The sequence below is a fragment of the Andrographis paniculata genome, unplaced genomic scaffold, assembly GCF_009805555.1.
Source record: "Andrographis paniculata isolate CXL003 unplaced genomic scaffold, ASM980555v1 Contig80END, whole genome shotgun sequence".
NCBI classification, from domain to species: Eukaryota; Viridiplantae; Streptophyta; class Magnoliopsida; order Lamiales; family Acanthaceae; genus Andrographis; species Andrographis paniculata.
The window spans coordinates 884,832-892,296 of record NW_026137618.1 but is presented as its reverse complement, the minus strand read 5'-3'; the positions used below and the strand labels follow the sequence as shown (position 1 = coordinate 892,296).

The following is a 7,465-nucleotide window of genomic DNA, read 5'->3' as shown; positions in this document are numbered from 1 at the left end:
AATAAACAGAACATATATAAGACTTATTCGGTTAGACTTTCAAAATACTTTGAACTATCGTCAACCTCAATCTGAGCTGAAAGAGAACTAAAAAATACTAAATAAAAATGACCACACTTATGATGTCGAAGTTATCTATTGGTTTCCTAACATTGCACTTCCATTTTGGAGGAATATTGAGATGATGAACAAATCAATTTTAAAAGGAAAGTTTCTTCTTGATGGCGCAAGTTGGACATATATCATACACGTGTCACGGGTTAACTTCAATCGTCGAAGTAACCGTGCACTTCTTAGCAACTCACTCTATCGGCTACTAAGGCAGGCTTCCCGACTCAGTCAAGCACCACAATGCCAAAAGCTTAATAGAGAGAGAAAGTGTGAAGATAAACTTATAAACACGTTGATTGTCAATGCTTAAACGATACAAATGAGAGGGGTGGTGGTCCTTTTATAGGCCAAGGACTTCACAAGACTATTCTAGATGTGGGACTTGAATTGCCATAGGTCTTGCTCCTTCTCCCATATTGCCTCACTAACCGGAGCACCTTTCTACCGGACAAAGTACTCAGTTCAACGGGGCATTCCCTGCTTGCCCATCTTGCGATCCGCCATAATCTCCGCAACCTTCTTCTCGTACGACTCCGTGGTAGTAGGTGGAGCACGGTGTGAATCATTTCGGGATGGGTCCTCCTAATATTTATGATATGGCTTCAAAAAACTTACTAGAAGACCGGGTGGATCTTGAAGTCATCGGGTTGGTTGAGTCAATAGAATCGAGTGCTGACTTTCTTCACCACCTCGAACGGTCCCTCGTACCTCCGCGTCAAGCCTTTGTGCACTTGACGGATCCCCTTTTTTTTTCTCCACAATATCTGGAACAACACTTAAAGGATTCGATGTCCATTCCAAAACCTCCCCACAATAGTAAATCAGAGTTCGGATGCAAAAATTATGGCCAAAATATGATTTACTGACAAAACTCATAAATTCAAACTTTGAATCCCCAATTCACTCAATTCCTTGATCATTTGATGTGTATAGACTCAAAACCAACTATAATACTCAATCAGGGTCTAAGAACACTTAGGAAACTACAAAGCTTGATAGTGCCGTCAAAAAATCACTACTATTTGTGTTTCTTGAGAGACGAATTCAACAACACAACTCATGTTTGGCAACTAACAATGGATTGGAACTAGCTTTCATTTCCACTAGAGAGGAATTTTTGCAACAACAATTTGGTTATTTCAAGAAACCATGAACTATCTCCAAACAACATGTATTAAACATATTTTTTAACATGAATTAAAACAAGTAGGACATAGAGATACATGATCGAACATGTTGTGAATAAAATAGCTTCGAAATCTTATGAAAAAAAATCAAAAACCGCTCTGATACCAATTTATGACATGGATTACGATCATCTCCATAAATCAAACTCGAAATGAAATATGTAATACATTTGGGAAAATGGTAAATCAAACTTACAAATGAAGAATCGAAATAAAATTAGGATAAATCGAATTCCAAAAGCAATAACTCTTCTCGAGCGAGCACTTTCAAGAATCCAAAGACTGTCCCAGGCTGCCGATACGTGTTTCGTCTCTTAGGAAATTGCATCCGAAGCTCTAACAATTGATTTGCCTTCTAGGCAGCTGTAATCACTCCAATATTAAGGAATATCTCCAAAGGTAGCAAGGGTAAACCCTTTCTAATTATTCTCTCAAGTCTAGGTAGTGTGTGCAACAAGAAAATACAAGACACTATATATACTAAGTGGTGAATTAATCTAAGCCGCACATCTTGAGTGACAATTTAATCTAATTCATATATCTTGATTAAGATTAACGGATCATAACTTCCAAGCAAATAAGTAACTTCGACTTGGTCCGGGTTGTGATTGGTCTTTCTATGGTCGGGTTCGGATCATCCAAAGCTGTGTCAACTCTTATGATGTCGAAGTTACTATTGGTATCCTAACATGTCACGTCCACTTTTTCAGGGTATTGAGATGATGAACAAATCGATTTTAAAAGGAAATCTTCTTCTTAATGACACAAGGCTGACATATATTATGCACGGACAAGTATTTACAAGTTTCCTTTTTTTTTTTCTTGTACATTTTATGTGGTCCTTTGTTCGTACTATAAAAAAGTGGTATATGTTTTTATTTGATAATAAACCCAACTAAAAAATTTTACTCTTATCTTCATTATCGTAACTGTTTTATTTCTAAAATGTTGTTAACTGCACCATATATGAATAGCTTAGTGCCAGCGAGTTTGAAGAGCATGCAGGGTTTGGTCATCGAAGAAAGCCGTAAGTATCTCTCTAAATTTCTTATTTTTATCAGAAACTCTTGCCCTATAATTTTTCTATTGCACCTCAATGTTTCAGTCGACACAAGTCAGTAGTTTTAGGCTGTAAATATGACAATGACCGTACAAATAGAACTGTGCGTGAAGCATTACCTTTTTTTATTTTAAGCTATAGTTTATTTTGTTACGTCTTAGCTTGAGACTACTTTTTCTTTTTTTCGCAGGTCAACAAACATATGCACGTCGAAAAATGAATCACTCAAGGAACTCTCTGCAAGGCTTCAAGCTGCACTGATTTTCGGCAATGTGTTGTGCAGCGAATGTCATGATAGCACAGATCTATTGCTCTGAAAAGAATGCCAGCGTAGTTTTCACACAGGTGCACGTGTGCATGTTTCCTTATTATCGCAAAAAAGTCTATATTGTGCCATTATAGAGAGATGGAAGATTTGGAAGAAGAATGACTTCTTTTTATTTTTTACTTTTTATTTTCTGTTAGATCCACCGAACTAAGTACTTTCTTTGAACAAAGAAGCACTTGAATGTGCATTGTTTTTTTGCTATTCATGCCCCAACTCGATCATTTTATAAAACTTATTACTATTATTATCTCTTCTTTGTTTCTCATACAGAATGTGTCCATCACTCCACTTCTAAAGATAACAAACAAATTGCGAATATTGCAAAGACATGTTCAGAGAGAAACAGAATACCTTGGATGATGCTCAAGCACCCCTTCCTACGGCTCAATCCACAGGGGCATCGACGCTGAGCAGCAGTGCTCACTACCAAAAAAATGGCTATTTGTAGCGAAATCTTAGTCACTACAATTTTCTTGCTACAAAAGCTATTTTTTGTTGCAGATATTACCGTAACAAATGGTATTTTTGGTATGGTCAACACCTTTTCTTTTGTTGCGGCATATTTCGGTTACAACTACAATAATTTTATTTTAAATTTCAAAATAAATCTAAAATAATCTAAAATAATATATCATATTTACACATATATATGTCATATATAATACAGACATAATACTTATATATTAATATATACAAATTAAAATTAAAATAATTATTTATTTAAAAACGACGTGATTATAAAAATGTTAATTATAAGAATTGTTATATATTTGGTTGTTAATATTTGGTTCACCTAATCACATTGGTCACATATATAGCATTTTTTTTATAACTTGATTTGTTAAATCTTAATTATAAAAATGTTAATTATAAAAATTGTTATATATTTTGGCCCTTGATTATTGAGGCCTAGAATGCACACAACCGACCCGCCCAAAATTGAAGTCCGGACCCGGCAACCCACTACCCGACCCAATCTCTGAGAGACCCGTCGGTTTATGGCTTTGAACCTGGCTGAACCGGTCTGAACCGGGTCTGCTTCATATATATATATATATATAATGTAGCCCTTAAACCGATCCAGCCCTTAATTCATTCATTCAGAGAACAATACAGAACAGAACCTTTCTCTCGATTCTTCTCTCGTGCGCTAGGCAATTCCTTCGTCGTCGCGCCTGCCTTCTCCAGTGAATCTGTCCGGCGAGTTGGGAGTTCTTCTTCTCCTTCAATGCGTGCCTTCCCCTTGGTGTTTTCTACGGTTTGATTGCTCGATTTGTGCCTTATTGTTGGTTTGCGGTGTAACTTGTCTGCGATGTTCTTTAGGCTTTAATTTCGGCAATGTTTCCTTAGATTGGGTTTCGGTTTAGCGTGTTTGTTACGTTTCCATGGCGTGCCATTTGTGGTTGGGTCTTGGATGTGTGTTCGGTGTCGGTTGGTTTGATATTAGGGTAAACTGAGTCCGAACTGTTGCTTCCGTAATAAATCGAAGTTGTCTTTAAGTTTTCTTCGATGTTGATTTGATTTCGAGAGAATATAGCCTATTGGATCTTGGATTAGTAATAACAAGTGGTATCAGAGCATATTAGGTGGCTAACTCACTGTTTTTCGAATTGATAGATCTCGTTTTGTTTTCTGTTTGTTAAAGAAATGAAATCGTGATTTGTCCTTTGTTTTTTTCCCAAATCTTGAAAATCGTGAGTTGTTCTCTATTTTGTTAAAAGTACTGAAACTCTTTTTCCCCTAATTCTTAATCTAGGTTGCTTGTTCTCTGTTTGTGCGAAACCTTGAACTGTTTGATGTTAAACTGCCATCGGTTACAAAGTTTTGCTAAAATATGTTTTTTGAAACAAGATTGTTACTTGCGAAACTTGTTTGAATGTGATCTGTTTCATCTTTGTTTGATTATAGTGGGATTGATGTTGTGATTTGTTCAATCCTGTAGTTTTGAAATACAATCTGAAAGTTGAGTGATTGTTACTTTGAGGGTTCAGAACTTGAATACTATAATCTTGATCACATTGGCCTAAAAGTGAAACTGAAAGTTGTGGTTCTGGTATAAGTTTGTCTTACATGTGACATTCTTGGTTGAATAGGCTGTTGGTTAGTATAGTCATTTATTGTGCCATCCAAACTATACTAATTCGTGTATTGACTGTGCAGTTTAAGAGGTGTAACAGGTTGGAAACAAAAAGGGACCCTAAAGATAGTCAAAGAACTGTTACGGAGCTAGGAGTGGGTAACTAATAGCTTATCCCTCTATTTTTGAAGTAGTAACTATTTTTTAGTTCTACTTGTGTTGTTTTCTATCTTTTTGGGTTGTGTAGTAACTGATTTGTGTGTTACTTGCCTAAGTGTTTTGCCTTATTTCTGATTGTATTGTGTTTGGTTGGTTTTAGATTTAAAAGATTTTTCAATTATTTTGAAAGTTTGTTAAAATCTTTTAAGAATTGTAAAACAACCATTGTTCTTGGTTTTGAAATTGTTTGGAACCGCCACTGTTTTGGTTATATTTGAGAAAATCATGCTAGTTTGATTGAGAATTGTTAAAATCAAAATTGTTTTTCTAATAAGATCAATATACTTTTATAATGTCCAGCCGTGTGACCTGTACGAAAATGACTCTGTTTTATACAAATTTGAGTGCTACTTAAGTGGTGACTGCCAGCGAGTGGCCACAAGCTCATATAGGTATTTTTTTGTCGCATTTCTTCCTGATCTAATCTTCACTAATTCTTTCCATCTCCATCCCTGAACAAACAATTTGTTCTGTCCAATTTCAGCAATTTGTTCTGCGTATTTGGTTGTTCTCCCAGAAGACCTGAAGCAAGAACATTGGAAGAAAGCAAAAATCCAGTGAGGTAATTAATTCACTATATTAAAATCTCCTATTCAACAATTTGCTTGATCCCCAACACTGACTTACCAACATATATCATAATATCAAAAAAATTATATAATAAATGCAAGAGTTTTTGATAAGTAAAGTTAGGGTGAACTTGCAAACCATGGATTCTTGTTTGTTTATTATTGTTATGATTGTGTTTTAACATGTTATTGAGAACTTCTGAGTTCAGTCATTCTTAGAGATAACAACCAGTTAAACTATATGGTAGTCTGTCCTTTCCTAGATATAAAAAGTGTAGGTTTTTCATGTAGATCGGGTCTCGTATTCTTCTCATATCTCGTGGTTTGGAAAAACGCATTGTTGGTGAGGGGGTGTTGCTATCCGACCCTACCCCAGGTTTGTTTTCAACCTAGTTATATTATCTATATGAAATCGGTTTTGGTTGCAGCCATTTTGAGTAAAGCATATTCTATGGTTATTAGTTAGTCAAAATACTAATACATGATATGGTGACAATGCAATTTATATGGAACTGTAATTGGGTGGTTGTTTGCTCTGTATGACCTTGTTGGGTAGCATATAAATCTTTAATTAAATATTTTTGTAGGCTGGTGGGTAAATTGATTTTTTTTCCCCAAACCACTTTGATTTTTGATGTAACTTATGTGTTAGGTATTTGGATACATTAACAGTACTCAATTAATTGTTGTTTTTAAATTGGTACATGTTTAAGTTGGTTGTTTAAACAAACAAGTTTTCACATGTATCAAATAAATTGATCACGTTGCTGGTTGTTTTATACTTGTGGGGTTGTACAGATGTTGGTCCGGATGTCATCAAGATAGGATCCATGCTATAATTATAGTTATACTAATCTATATTTTACAATTTTGATTACGCTGTTGTATGGATGGTTAAATTAGGCAATCATCTCCGACTTTTTCTCTTACGTATGCTATAATGTTTTAGTTAATATCTTTAATATTTTATATTGATTATATAAAACGTGAGTCTTATTTTCTTTCCAATGATTTGCACATGTTTTCTTTATATGTCCATAGGTGACACTCTTGACATAGTAAGGGTTTTTGTTACATCTGCTACTGTACCAGAGGCTGCGCTTATTCTACGAACAACCTCCGGAGCACAAACACTCGGTGAGGTTGTCCGCGCCGAGCCAATCAACTGGACATTTAAAGATGTACGCAACCACATTTACAAGATTTTCTATTGGATTACAACTTAACCATCTCACAAATAAATTCTTATATAATTTTGCACAATGTTGGCAGCTTGTTCGTCGCCCGTAACTACGGTGTACGGCCACTTTGACGGTGCATGGGGCGTTGCAGCATGGCACGTGATTCTATGATGATTGACATTTGTTTGTGTATTGATGCTAACTAAGTCCTTTATGTTGGTTGAACTTGCTGTCTCTGCTACATTTTGTGTGTTTGTTGCTACGCTTTGCCATATATGTTAGGCTATATTGCAAAATATTTATGTTTCTACACAGTGCGTACTTGCTACAACTTATGGTGATACATAATTGCCGTAATATTTCCATATTTTGTAATGTCATTTGGCAGTATTTTTTCACATCGTACAGGTTTTTCGGTCCCGAAACCATTTTTTTTAGGTTATTATTGAAAAAATAAAGAAACCTTTTTCCATACAATAAATTGGTCGTTACAAATACTGGTACATAAAATATTAACTAGGTTTCTGAAAACCAACTATTGTAACGAATTACTACCGTAATAAAAGCCGTTACAAGTGGATAAGCGTTTATTGTAACGATTCTTTTATAACGGTAAATGGCCGCTATAAATAAATCGAAAGTACAATGATAGCGTTACAAACACTATTACAATAAATGCGTTGACCACCCATTTTTTGTTGTGGAAAAAGTCGGTACAGAGACTTTTTGTAAC

General features: G+C 35.3%; 1 long non-coding RNA gene across 1 annotated transcript; it reads left to right on the top strand.

Moving 5' to 3' along the window:
* Positions 1 to 4,687: 4,687 nt before the first annotated feature.
* Positions 4,688 to 7,018, top strand: LOC127241078 (uncharacterized). Its single transcript, XR_007836452.1, has 5 exons — positions 4,688 to 4,922; positions 5,283 to 5,374; positions 5,467 to 5,544; positions 6,593 to 6,732; positions 6,824 to 7,018. It is a non-coding gene; the product is annotated as an uncharacterized LOC127241078 (long non-coding RNA).
* Positions 7,019 to 7,465: the final 447 nt, after the last annotated feature.